General features: G+C 41.8%; 1 protein-coding gene and 1 long non-coding RNA gene across 2 annotated transcripts in view; one reads left to right on the plus strand and one right to left on the minus strand.

Annotated features, from left to right (window-relative positions):
• TAF3 (TATA-box binding protein associated factor 3) overlaps positions 1–14,421 on the plus strand; it is a 105,349-nt gene that overhangs the window by 52,922 nt on the left and 38,006 nt on the right. The gene's annotated exons all lie outside the window — the stretch shown is intronic.
• Positions 5,118–8,722, minus strand: LOC114065610. Its single transcript, XR_003573008.1, has 2 exons — positions 8,561–8,722; positions 5,118–5,413 (listed from the first exon to the last, which is right to left on the minus strand). It is a non-coding gene; the product is annotated as an uncharacterized LOC114065610 (long non-coding RNA).

Consider the following 14,421-nt stretch of genomic DNA (forward strand, 5'->3'; position numbering starts at 1 on the left):
GTTTGAAGAGTTGAACTCTTATTTGGTTTTGGTGCTTCAAATTAAAAGTTTAGGGGTACCTAAAAATCAGCTTAAAGAAAAACTTGGCCTAACAATTGAGGTTTGACATCTGAGTCTCTCCAGCTGCTGTGTACACACAAGGAAAAACTTCCCCGAAGACTCACACAAGGCAGAAATTCGTCTGGTCAGCGAATACACAGCCCGTAGAGCTCTGAAGGAAAGTTTGGCTCCCACTCAATTAAAATAGGTTCTTAATTGATCCTGTGCTAGCCCAGAATGGGAGCTTTTTGCTTTCTTTCAGGGAGATGGAGACAAAAATAAGTGAACAAGGGCACCTATCAACTTCCAGGCTCCAAGTGTTTTCAGACTGTGTCTGTTGGAAGGGCTTTGTGATGCTTTTGGTTGAAGCACCATAATGATGATTTACATTAGCAGCTTAAATATATAGAAGTGCCCACTGAAACTTCTAGTTAAATTCCTTAGAACTGACCTAGAACATCTTGGAATTGTGTCTTTTAAATACAAATTTTGTATCAGCGTTCAGGAGAGTTAAAGAGCCCCTGGAGGGGCGGCTGCTTCTGCACCAGCCTAAAAGTGTCCTGTTTTACTGCTCTTCACCAGCCTCAGCCAGTGTAAGTTGAAGGTCTTGGAACACTTACCTTTGCAGTGACTTTTCTGTTGTGTGGACCCTGTTAAATGAATCTTAAACAGGTTTCTCTGCACATCCTGCAAGTTTATTATTGTGACTAGTCTTACTTCAAGAACTCCTTGAATTTGTGTCAAGCCTTCAGCTGATCCAGCAAACAGGCTTCTCGTATCATTTGATCTCAGTTTGTTCACCTGTGAAATGGGTATTTTAACAGCTTAGTGTGATGTAATACTTTAAAAATGCACTTAGTACACCAGTATAACCCTGCAAATAAATAGAATATTATGTATGGAGGACTTGCTGTTGGGTGGTGGGACAGTGGTATATGCTAAATTTTCTGAACACAGCTGGTGTAGAAGAGACAGTGCAGTTGTGGTTTTCAGCATTGTGTTTTAGTCCACCAAGAAGGATAATGTACCTCCTTTAAAAAGTCCTGCACAGACTATTGGAGCTGTGCTTTCCTTGCTGTGCCAACTCCTTGCCTTAGGAGGAAGGTGAAGAACAGTTTTGCAATTAGTGAACTGGGATTTGGGAGATCAGGGTCAGACTTGCTTTGTGACCTTAGGTAGGTCACTTCCTTCATAAATCAGAATTATTACAGTAATATTTCCTGTCCTTCAGCTTAGGTATGTCTTCCATATTTGATTTGTAAACTGTTCTGACTGAGGTCTTTTCAGGTTAAGTCTGGACAGCATCTACCACAACAGAATTCTGTTGTTAGCTGAGGTCTCCAAGATGCATCTTTAATAAAAGCAATCATAAATCCAGTGCTACTACTATATTACATCCTTCTTTTAAACATTGAGACATATGAGGTTGCACTTTTAAGCTCAGAAAGATTCAGGTGATGTTGGACATAGAATCTTCAAGTGTCATTGCATGACGGTGTTACCATCACGATTTATTTTTTGAAATGCACTATATCTTTAAAACAGGGAAAGATGGAGCGTGAGGTTGTGAACTCCGAGCAGTGATTTGCTGGAGCTCCATTTGGCAAATCTGGATCTACAAAACTCCAATACAGTAGTTTTGCTTGATATTTACATCCTAATGTTTAATTTAGTCATTGGTGTATAGTTTCGTAGATACTCGTCGTCGTGTTTATGAGAGATTCTTGTCTCCTTGAATTTTATTCACTTGTAATATTATACCTTACATTTACATTGCATCTTTATTTACATTGTACTTTACAGTCCAGAGGAGCATTTTAGAAGAACAGTAGGATTTTAATCAGTGTATGTCATGTGAGTGAACCTGAGTTGTTTTTGTTGTTCTGGCAGCACACACACAGCCAGCAGATCATCAGTTGGGCCCATCCTCACTGTCAAAGCACTTCCAGTCTCTCAAGAGTTAGCAGACATACCTGTCACTGTCTTGGGATGGTTTTGCATTAAATTTGTTGGATGTTAAAAAAAAAAAAAAAGTATATATATACATATATATAGGATTAATTTGGGCTGCGCAGTAGCAGATTGTCTGTTCTGTGCTGACCAGAGTTGCAGTTACTTCCTTTTTGTTCTACTTTCCCGTGATTTGAGCAGAACTGAACAATGTGGCCTAAACTTGTTTTTTACTTAAAGGATATGACAGGCCAGACCTGATAAATTTTAGCATGATAGAGAGAGAAAACTATAACCTGCTGAAACTGGGGGTTATAATTAAAATGTGTAGGCACCCTGAATTACAGCTGTTGTGAGTGTTCCAGCTATCATAATAATTGAAGACCTTTTAATAATTTTATATGTTCTTTTCTAACTTGGCCTTGAGCTTAGGCAGGACTTCAGTTTCAAGATAATTTTCTTGTCCTCAAAAGTTAAATTGCTTTCTTTAATATAAAGCATACAATAACGAGTGCAATTGAAGAGCTGCATGCCTTCTGAACCTGCTCTTTCAGCATGAGACTCCACTTGTTTGAAGCAGATCTGGAGGAACAAACAGTCTTTTATTATTGGATGATAAATCCCTGATGCCGTATCACTGTTTTGGCTTTCAACCTTATTGAACTTTCAAGAGAAATGCCTCTGTTTATAACATGAAGTGCCCAGTAGCATCCAAGTATCTGTCACTGCACTATGGACTTGAATTTTTATGTGGTAAATTGTACTGTGCTGTGCTGTTTGTAGCGTGTCTGGTGCTACACGGCTAAAATCTGGCTCACACCCTGATGAAAAGCTGCAGAATGAGATGTGGGGGCTACCATTTTCATTATAGAATTTTGATTGCAATTTAGAGCTTCTATTAATGTTTAATTAAGGGAGTTGGCAAATTAAGGTCGGTTCTTCTGAGTGCATAAGAAATAAAAAATACTATTTTTGCTGAAAGTTGCTGGGATTCCTAATCCTAATTTCCTGAAGTTTGTTGGGCTTTTTTGTAAAATACTGCAAAATGTAAGTAAAGGGGACTGGAGAGGGACTTTTCATGAAGGCATTCAGTGATAGGACAAGGGGGAATGGCCTTAAGCTGAAGGAGGGTAGATTTGGATTGGATATGAGGAACTCTTGGCTGTGAGGGTGGCGAGGCACTGGCACAGGTTGCCCCGCGAGGTTGTGGACTCCTCATCCCTGGAAGTGTTCAAGGCCAGGCTGGACTGGGCTTGAGGCAACCTGGTCTAGTGGAAGGTGTCCCTGCCGATGGCAGGAGGTTGGAACTGGATGATCTTAAAGGTCCATTCCAACCCAAACCATTTTGTGAATCTGTGATTCTAAGAAGTGCTGTTGAGAATATGACCCTGAGTTCAAAAATATCTGTGCTTAAGATAAACCCTGTGTGCTTTAGAAACTATTAATTACTCCTATATAGAAACCTCTCAGTAGTGATCTCTCTCACATTTGACTTTGTTAAATTCAGAAAGACTGTTGAAAAAGAAAAGCAGTTTGCATTTCTCTGTGTGTTTGGCAAATCCAAGTTGGACTTTGAATTCACCCTTCTCAAGTAGCTTCTCCAAGTCTCTAAAAATGGAGAAACTGAGTCAGGGCTCTGAATTTATTTTGCAGTGTATTAGGCAGGGGTTCCTGTGTTTTTTGCTTCCAAATTTCCTTAGACATACCCAGCAGGTTTCTTCAGCAGGAACCTTTACTTTTGACACAGCACTGGGGTATTATGCCAACAAACATTTTTATAATATTGATATCTTAACCCACAGCACTGTATTTATTTAATATTTGGTAAGGTTTCAGCTGCAACTACCAACTACCAAGAATTTTCTTCTCATGGGAGCACACGGAAGGTCTGGTGTTCCGTAATGCCAAGAAATGTTGTTAAAAGGCTTTATCAACCATGAGGCCTTAAGTGGTGTTTTCTGCAGCAAAGTATCAAATTGGTAGTCAACCATAATTTGGTTTTTAAGTTTGTCTGTTGAATGAGTCCCAATTTGTATAGATAATATATCGTGTGTTCAAGTGAGTGCTCCGCTTTTGTACGTTCCCTTCCATTAAGAAGATGAGACCTCGGATAACTCGGAGTTTCAGATAATGTGGAATCAAATATGTTAGTGAGTCGTACTGTAACAAATCAGCACAATGACTATTTTATGTTTGAAGTGGAGGTGGTGTTTGGAGTGCCTGTAGATGCCTTGTTGGAAAAATCGATTCTGAGCATCCCCTTTCTCCACGTTTTGATTCATTTTACCCTGAATGTGTTTTGAGACTGAAAGTTTCAGTCTGTGCACATGCAGGGTTTAACTCACCTGGGTTTTTTGAGCTTACTCCAGAGTTACACCAAGGTGGCTGAAAACAATGTGTGCTTTTGAAGGGCATGTTAACCAGTGCTAATTACTTTATCATATAGTTGTTAAGGTTGGAAAAGCAATTTAAGATCATCAAGTCCAACTGTCATTTGACTGGTAAAACAATGTAAGAAAAGCACTCACAGGAGGCAGATGAAGAAGAAATTCAGCAAAATATCACACTTTCTGCTTCCTCAAGTCATCTAACTAGACCTCAAACTCCGTATTTTTGGGAGATTTGCACCATGTAGAGCAGTGCTGGTAGGATTGACAGAGCTTGCTTTATTTGGGGCAGGCACATGAATAAATAAGGATTTGTGGTACACTCAGAGAGCTCAAGGCACTTGGGGGAAAATATCAGTAATCCCCATTTGATAGAGGATGGGAGTCAGGCACGGAGCTGGGTCTTGTCAAGCACCACCGAACCGGTCACTGGCAGAGCAGGGCCTTCAAATCTGCTTGAAACAGGAAAGTTGATGAGAGAGAGAGATACAGGAGGGCTCTTCCAGCCCACCGGGCCGAGGGAGAGGTTTTATAGAGAGATGTAATGTTTTTCTTAGTCTGATTTATTTTTGCTTGCCAAGAAGAGTCTGCAGTAGTCCATGTTTGATAGTCTTTGCCCTGGGTGCACCAAGCTTTCGCATTTTCTGAAGGGATGTATTGGTAGTATTGTGAAAATGTGACTGTGACCTATTTAGGCGGGTTAGAGTGGGGTACAAATCTCTGCACTAGGAAGAAGTATCATTTTCCAGCTGGGCAGAAAATCGCATTTATTCTGTAATAGAACACAAGAGCTCATTGAACACCGGAGTGGAGTGGCTGAGCCGTCGACGCTCCACCGGGGGAATGAAGTCTCCGCTTAAATATTCCATCAGATAGCAGAAATGCTGGGAGTCCGAGGAACAGAATTACTGGCTTCGGTAGATGACCAAAAAGTTGTTCTTTTTCTCGGGAGAGACAGCCCAACTGCAGCAGGGAATTGTGTTCAGGGGAGCTGCAAGATACTTTCTGTATGTGTTCTGCTTGCTGGTTGTCAAGGGCTGAAAATAAAGAAGAAAGTGTTATGTGTAAATAACCTGGTCTGGCAAGAAGGTGACGTTCAGAGATCCCTGCACGTTTAAATGAGTCTTTCTCAGAAACAGGAACTTTTGAACCAAAGGCTTCTGTTTCTCAGATAATTGACCATTTGACCTAAACACTCAGAAGTTGTAGGGGACTACCTGAATTTATTAGAGATTGGCCGGTCTCCAGTATTGGTGTTGTTAATGTTGCAGCCAGGATCTGACAGTTTGGAGGAGGAGGTGGGATCTCCTCTTGGATCAGTTGTGGTGGTCTGGAAAAAAGCAGAGGCAAGCCTCTGTCCTGTCAAATAGCTTGTGCATCCAAAACTACATCTCTTTTTGCCATCCCTCCTTACCAGTCTAATAGGAAATTGCTTTCCCTTGTAAACTTAGAATTTGCTGTTTTTCTTCAAGAAATACTCAAATATGAAGGATTTTTGAAATTCGTTTAAAGAAGCTTCACAAACTCACTCTGTAATAAAAATATTAACATGCAAGACAGTGAATTTGGGCAATGTCACATCATTAGGTTTGTGCAGGTGCTCTGAGATGCCTCACAGTTATTAAATTTCACAGTGCGAGGTGGGCAAATCTTATCTCGGCCTCGTGCTGGTGACACAGCAGCCAACTTGTTGAATTCCCCTAAGTTATGGAAATATGTAGTGTGGGACCTAAACTCTGTATTACAAGTTTTGACACAACTCCTTTGCAACCAGTGGGGAACATATATTATTTTCTGCCCTTCAAAGCTGCTTTTCTGCAAGAGATAACATTGGCAAGGATTGCTCCGAAGATAGGCGCTCACTCAGCGGAGGAACATTGCTGTATTACTCACAAAGATAAGGAGGTATTAAGAACTTCCATGGAGTTCTTACCAAAAATCAATTCTATCTTTTATAGTTCTCCAGAGATAACTCATTCCTCTCCCCGTCCTAATCCATACTGGTGGGGGTATGGAGGCAAGGAGAAGGATGTGGCACAAAAAGTGGAGGTTACAGCTCTCACAGCCCTTTTGTGATTTATTTTGATATTACAGAATTATGCCTTTCCTAGATGGGCATCAGCCAAAAAGTGGTGGTCATTCCCAAAGCATTCATAAGTGAATTGCAAGGAATTAAACTTCTCCTGCCAGGAGAAACCAACAGTTTAATGTCAGGAGGAACTCGTCTCTCCTAAGGAGAGGTACAGGATCATACTGCAGTTGAACGAGGTATCTGCGCTAATCCAAGGGGTGAGAGATGGACTCTCTCCTTCTGACCATATTAAAAATACATGATTAGCCAGATCTCACCTATTGTAAAGCAAAAAGGTGGGCTGCTGGGTTCAGTGTTAGATTTCCAAGCTCATCTTATAGTTTGAATTTTCATCCCTGCCACCGGTATTTTGCACGACAGTGACCATGCATCAGGAGTTTGTCATTTCTGAGCCCTATTTGTTTTGTCCTCTGTAAGATGAGACCCCTGATTTAGGAACCTGGTCTAGAGGAAGGTGTCCCTGCCCATGGCAGGAGGGTTGGAACGAGGTGATCTTTAAGGTCCCTTACAAGCCAAACCATTCTATGATTCTGTGATTTTGGTTGTCTGTGCAAATTCTTTGCCATCTGTGGGTGAAGAGCCTGTAAAAATACGTGGCCTTGCCCTGAGGAAGTTGCCCTGGAGTATCAGGTCTTGGTAACAGAAAGTTCCCCAAACAGTGGCTTGGCAAAAATCTTACTCCTGAGCAAGAATGACTTTAGACTTTTATTCTGAATTGAGTATCTTGTGCCTCTAAATACCTGCTATTCCTGAGCAGTCAGTGAGCTTGTTAATCATATTGCTTATGATAAATGATATTTTTTTTGCCACTCTGTCATTCAGGATGTCTGGTTTATGTCAAGGGTAATATTCTCTTGTGGTGATGTAGCATATTGAAAATGGAAATAATATCTTTACAGTTTCTCAGGTGTCCTGACTAAACATTGTAACTTGTCTTTTCTCCTCCCAGTTCCTTACGCTTTTGACCATCACTGACTTTTTTTTTTTTTCTTCCTAATTTGCAGAAGGCATAGATACAAGTCCTGACAACACCTTTCCTACTTAGGGGATTAAGAAGGTCTCCTTGTTCTTGCTCACAGATTTTATGGTTAGATTTCTTTCTCCCTGTAAGGCACCTAGATTTTTTAAACAGTTTTCTGTGCAAGTAACTGAGTAAATCTTAGATTTTTGTAGGAAACCTTTAACAACCAGAGCACAAGATATTTATCCTGTGGTAGCAGACATAACTTAGAAACCCATAAAGAATTTGTGGCAAAAGGAAGCAAATAGTTATTGTATTAAAATTCCTAATGCTTTATTTTTCTTGTTACTTCATCCCACAGTTCTGGAGGTCATTTTGGTTGAACTTAATGAGTTCCTGGGTGTACACAGAGCACACCAACCTTATGTGTTTATTTGTCTAGCCCAGAAATAGTAGGGGAAGGGAAGAAGATCCAAAATACCACAAAAATCTCATGTCTGCCAGGGTCTTATTGAGTGCTTGAAACAAACTCAGATCTGTTTCTGGATCTGAAGTTCTTTATTAAAGGCTCTTCAGCTTCCTACAAAAGAGGTGGTGGTGGGTCTTTTTTCTACATTTCAGTGATATTTCTTTTTTGAGAGAGATTTTTAGGCATTATCAGAAGTTCTGCTGTCTGCCTGGCAACTGGGAGCAGTTGGTGGGGAGGAGAGAGGAAAAGGTTTTCCTTTTCCCACTTTATTAGGGAATAATATGGTGTAAAAATAATCGTAGGACCCACAAGGTTCATTAAAGTCCAACTCCTGGAAGAGAGGGAAAGAAAAAAATTAGAAGGTGAATTGAGGAGTGATCTCTGCTGAGTCAAAGATGCCATTCAAGAAAAATAAATAAATCTCCTGCCCCAGCTGGAAAAAGAATCCTCTGTCCTTCTGCAAAGTCAGAGATCTGAATAAGTCTTCTCTGGAACTTTCTCCATCTGCAACAAGGGACTCAATTGATACACAAGTGTCCATATCTACCCTTGAGGGAAGACGAAGGAAGTCCCATCACACCTGAAACGATTCATCATTCTCCTAAATTACAAAAAGCAAAGTTAGCAACAGGAATTGTATAGTTACAGTGTGATGTACTGACCTTGAATGCTGTGTTTCCATCACATGTGTTCTTTCAGGTCAGGAGGGCCGATCCCCTGGTGGCTGCTGGGGGGAAGGTTTCTCTGCTGTAGCTGGTGGGACGCTGCCAGGAGGAGCGGGGTGTTCTCATTCCTGCCTGGTCCTTCTTCCCCCTTTCCTTTGAGTTGGTAAACAAGTTGATTAGGCTAAATGTTGGGGTTTTTTTAGGGAAGAAGGAGAGGAGAGTTTGGCCTGTCCTTCAGCTCGCTGACCTGATCTACCCTGTGATTGTACAACCACTGGATGTTGTGGGATGAATATGCATGAAGCCAGGGTAACATGCAAAAACCATCTAAGAAAGTCTAAACTGTCACTGCCTCGTGTCCCAAGCTGTTTGGTCATTACAAGCAACTTCATCTTCTCAAGCATTATATTAGAAGCCAGAAGAGCCCAGGAGACTGTAAGCTAATTCATCTTGGCTGCAATGTGCCAGACTGGATACATACTCGTGGTTTGGCACAGTGACACTGAACTCACCATTTTAAGCAAGAGAACCTGTACCTTAGTGACCAAACTGGGACCATTCAGCTGTGCCTGCAAAGTTACATATCTAAAAGTTAGATATCTAAGTCCTTTCTGAAATTAATGAGTGCTGCATGAGAATATGAGGTGTAATTGCTTTTTAATAACTGCTGAGCTACGTCACATCTGAGCAGCTTCTTATCTAAGAGTATCCCGAGGCATTTTTTATTTTGCTGGATGTGCATAAGAAATGAAGCCCTGGTAGCTACAGTGACAGGTGTGAGATGGAAGAACTCAGGAGTGAAGAGACTCTCCCTAAACAAGACCTCGAAGACCAAAACTTTGCAGGATTGAGCATCATGTGGTGGAAAAAAAAACAAACCAGCAACTAATTGCTGCCCATTCACAATCTGGCTTGTTTCACATCCCTTTTGACCATGTGTCCACAACATACCTACTTGTCCCACCTTCCTTATTTTGCCCTGGAAATGCTTGTTTAGTGTAACTCCTCTTTATCTCCTCTTGCTGCTCTTTCTGCTTCTTACAAGTCCCATGTTTCGTGGGCTTCCTGAGTGTTTTGTCCTTCACCCTTTGCTTCAGTCTGGCCTTTAGCCACCAATCACCTTCCTGAAAATACCCTGAGTGACACAAAAAGCAAATGCGTTCTTACCTCCTTTAGTTTTTACCTTCCTGCTAAATGCCAAACAAAAAGACAGCTCAGAGTGAGGGACAGGAAAAAGAAAAAACAACCTGTAATACAGAAGAGCTAATATTTTATGGATTTTGGAAGGGGCAGCTAATGAACTGTAGAATTATAGAATGGTTTGAGTTGGAAGGGATCTTAAAGTTGATTATCTACTTCCAATTCCCCTGCCATGGGCAGGAACACCTGCAATGAAGAGGTGAAAAAGAGAAAAATAAAAGGATGAAAGAAAACAGGAAATCCAAACAAACAAACAAGGAAAGAAAAAACCAAAGAAATGTGAAAGAAAATCTTCAGTGTTGTTTCTGTTCCTGATTTATCCAGGCAGCAGTGTGGCTGAAAGGCGCTATTTACAAACCTAATTCAGGTCCCTTCCCTGTGAATTTACAGTTTGCATTGGGTGGTGAGAGAAATTAACGGGGAAAACCTCCATCATTTCAATTTATTTCTCTGTAATACACCCCAGAGCGTCGTTCGTTCTGGGGAGAGGAGGGAACAACAGATTGTTGTTGCTAGTGGGATTTGGGTCAATTCGTAGGTGAATCTCTCCTCCACCCCACAAAACTCATGAAGACAGAGGCGGTGAAGGTCTGAGTTTGGGGTCTTTGGTGATCATCATCTGGTGTCCCTGAGAATTTCAGTCCCCTCTCAGCAGGGAGTCACCTGGTAGTGAACCAGCCTGAGGTCTGTGGAACGGGAAGGTTGCATGGGAATCCGACAGCTCCGAAATGAAGGGTTTTTATTTTTTTTATGTCTGAGTGGAAAGTTAATGTTACGTAAAACCGCCTACTGAAGCCAATTCCTTCACTAAATTTGTTTTCATTTGGTTTTTTTCATTCCTCCTGCGTGTCCAAGAAAAATATTACTTAGCTAAAAGGCATTAATTCAGTTTAAATCAGAGTATCAAGCCCTCTGAGTCTAGGAGCAATGTGTGCACAAGTTTCTTGTTTAAATTAAGCCTGCTGGTTGCTGACTTGTTTGTGTCTCCTGCTTTCCCTATATTCAGGATGCTTATCTCATAAACTGCTAGAAAAATAGTGGCAGAGGACCATTTTTTTAAAAATAATTTAGATGGAAAAGCAATATCCTGCAGAATTTCTATAATCAAATATGCACCCAATCCAGCTTGTGCAGAAACTTGATCAAAATAGATCCTTAACTCCCAGTTAAGCCTAATTAGGATACGGAGTTCAATACAAAGCCACTTCTCATTCTCCTTTGCAATCAGCACATCATTTTTGTTTTGTTAAAGGACACAAGTTGCATCCCTTAGATAAACAGCTTGGGCAAGCTCTGCAAAACAATTAGTGCATCTTTCACATGGTCTAAACTTGATTGAATAATTACTCAAATAATGGTCAGTAATGGAATACATAGGGTTATCTCCTGGCTAATCCTCAGGTAATGGAGTTGGTGTATCTCTGATTTTTCTCTTAGCTGTTCCCAGTGAACAGGAGACTGAGACAAAAGTGATTATGGGAAGTGGAGGGAGTCACTGGAGGCCAGCAAGGAAAAGGAGGCCTTATCTTAAGCAATTAATCAAGAAAACTCCTATTGTGGGACAATTATTCAAAGCTAATTCTAAAATAGCTTTAGAGCCTGAGGTCCTGAAGGTTTTTTAGTGTGGGTTTTTGTTTTTGTTTTAAGAATTTTGCCAAGGTCATTGGGAGCACTGGGGCAGCCCTTGCATCCAAATGAAGGCTGTGGCATAAGGAGGGAGTTGAGTGTAAAATGCAGCTTCACACAACGTGGGCCTTGAGGTCCTTGTCAAAGCTGTAAGTTTTTATTTTAAAAAAACGGGTTGGAATGTTTCTAAACAGAGACAATATTCTAAACCTCTCTTAATGCTTCCACAGGAATCATAGAATCACAGAATGGTTTGTGTTGGAAGGCAGGGACCTTAAAGACCATCTCGTTCCACCCCCTGCCCTGGGCAGGGACTCCTTCCACTAGACCAGGTTGTTCCAAGCCCCGTCCAACCTGGCCTTGAACACGTCCAGGGATGGGGCAGCCACAGCTTCTCTGCACAACCTGTGCCAGGACCTCACCACCCTCAGAGTAAAGAATTTCTGACTCCAGTCTAAACCTTTTCTTTGTCAGTTTGAAGTCATTCCCCCTTGTTCTATCACTCTTTTAAAAGAGGATCCTCTCTTTGCATCCATTGCAAGCGATGCCAAGTGTTATCACAGTCATTTCACCTCCGTGCCCGGCTTTCCAAGTGTACCTGCAGGACTCTGATATCTTTGAATCTCCCTTTTATTCTTTGTGTCTAATGTTTTTCACTGATTTTTGCTTAGCTTAATTGTTAATTGCTGCAAAGTCTTGCAGCAACCACAGACGTGTAGGATTGTATTGTGGCTCTGGCTTTGAAAAAGACCACGAGGTCTTTCTGGTTGCATCCCCCAAAAGCCCTTGTACAGTGAGAGAGCATCTAAGAGACTCCTGTGCTCCGTTTTCAGCCCCTGAGCTCCCTTGGAAGCGAGATTTATTTGAAGACGTTACCGTGATCCATGAGGTCCTATGGAAAGAAGCAATACATCTTAGCAAGCTGTCCCTGAAAAATTATAAGGTCACTAGGAGGGGGGGAAGAAAAAAAAAAAAAAAAAAAAAAAGGCAGAGCTTTTAAATTGGATGCGGTTTAAATTTTCCTACGGCCTCCCGAATCGGGCTCCTTGCCGGGGAGGGAAGCTGCCCACAGAGTTATTGCTCAGCACAGTCACCCCGTGCTCCCGGAGCAGTGTTTTTCCCAGCAGTGCTGACAGAGGCATTTTGAACCCACTGTGGTGTCTCGGGCCGTCCGATCCGGTGTCAGATGGCTCTGCGGTGCCGCCAGGGAAGTGCTGCTGGATGGGTGATTGCGCTGCCCTGATTAGTTTTCTCTCTGCCTATGGGCACCTTTTAGCAGGGCAGGGTTACAGGCAGAGCCAGGACACACATGTGCTCCGGTACGGAATGAAGCAGAGAGGCTGGAAGACAAAGAGAGCCACTAATTGGATTTGTAGCTGTAAGAAAAAAAGCTCTTAAAGTAAACATTTTCCTCTCTTTAAGTCTTGCCTTGGCTTCTTTCGTGAAGGCCGCCTGAAAGTATCTGTTTCGGGGGTGAACCCTTCCCAGCAAATTTAATTTTGAGGCTTGTCAAGCTTTATTAAAACCTTATCATCAGTGATTTCCTCCTCTGCTAGATCAAGAAGATTGTATTTGTTATGGGATTCGTATTGTAGCTCAAAATTCATCCCAGCAAATGGGGGCTTTTATATGTGTGCCAGGGCACGCCAGTGCCAGTTCAGACTGCTGAAATCCCGGGATGTGCGTGGTCAGCACATCTTCCCGAAGGTTTTGGATGCTGTTCAGAGTCGTCAGCTGGAACTGCATTTGTGTTTCTGAGTTAGCAACTGTTAGAATAAACTCGTTGCTCTGCATGGCAGAAGCATTCCTGATTGCTGCTGGTATCCTCAAACAAATGAGTGGGTAGACCCATTCCCAAGAGCTGAAATATTTGGTAAATCCTTCTGGGGATGGTGTGCCTGTGTATAGTAAGACAGAGGGTGAACATACCTTTTTTTTACTTGGAAGATGTAGTAATTCCATTCACATTAGTGAGAGTTTCCAGTCAACGGCAGGGCTTTTTTATTTACTTTTTAAATTAAATTTCAGTGAATTGTCTTAGTTTGTGCCACTATGGATTGATACCGCAAATCAAGAGTTTCACCTAAGAGGGTAGACAGACTTTTTCCAATTTATTCTAGAGCACAGGACCTAGTTGACTTTTTTATACCTCTCAATTCAACTGTTGAAAATAAACTTCTCATTCCCCAAATCTTCCTCATTTTTATGAAATATTTTCTTAATTGCTGGGAAAACACGTAATTTCCCTTTCTTACCCAACGAAGGCAAAAAGGTGGATGGAAGAGTCTCTAAATACGTGCCCTGTTTGTTGGGTTTGTTGGGGGTTTTTTTATAGTGCCAGGAGTAACCAAAGCACTTTGAAAAACACAGATACGGTTCTTGCCCTGAGCAGCTTTATCATCTGGATTCAAACGTGCCCTTGCAATTGCAAGTGATGCACTGGAGGAGGAGGAGGAGAGGAAAGGTAATTAATGGCCAAATGAGTTGTTGAACTGAAAAGTTATTTGAAGGTGATACACTCAGGGCCTTTGTTATGGCAGCAAAGTTCCATCTTTGTCCTGCATAACCAGGGTGATGATGGTCTTTAAGCTGCACTGAGCCAAAACTTCCGTCTGGGAATTCATTTTTGCAGAAGCTCCATCAAGTGAACAAGAACATAACAGATTAAGACACAAAGTAGCCCAGGTTTCTTTTTGAGGAGCAAAGTGAGTCAGTCACAGGCAGGCACAGGTAATTGCAGCTTATCCCAGGCCTTGTCTGGTAGTGGAGTTCTCTCTCTCCCTGTGGATTTTGGGCCACACCTGGCACAGAGGTGTCCGTGTTTATCCTCTGAACTTTGAGATGAGCTCATCTTTTGATAGGGGACCACTGTCTTCACATCCCCATTTCTGCCATGCCAAACATCTTACCCCATCCTCCCCTCCCACCTCCTCTGCCTCTGCCACAAAACCAGTAATGAGTTGGGTCACTAATGATCTCTGGGCTGAAGGGCACATTAGCTATTTATAGCAACAATATAAATAGAAACATGC

The sequence above is a fragment of the Empidonax traillii genome, unplaced genomic scaffold, assembly GCF_003031625.1.
Source record: "Empidonax traillii isolate 1590-97213 ecotype Southwest subspecies unplaced genomic scaffold, ASM303162v1 scaffold681:size344372, whole genome shotgun sequence".
Taxonomy (NCBI): domain Eukaryota; kingdom Metazoa; phylum Chordata; class Aves; order Passeriformes; family Tyrannidae; genus Empidonax; species Empidonax traillii.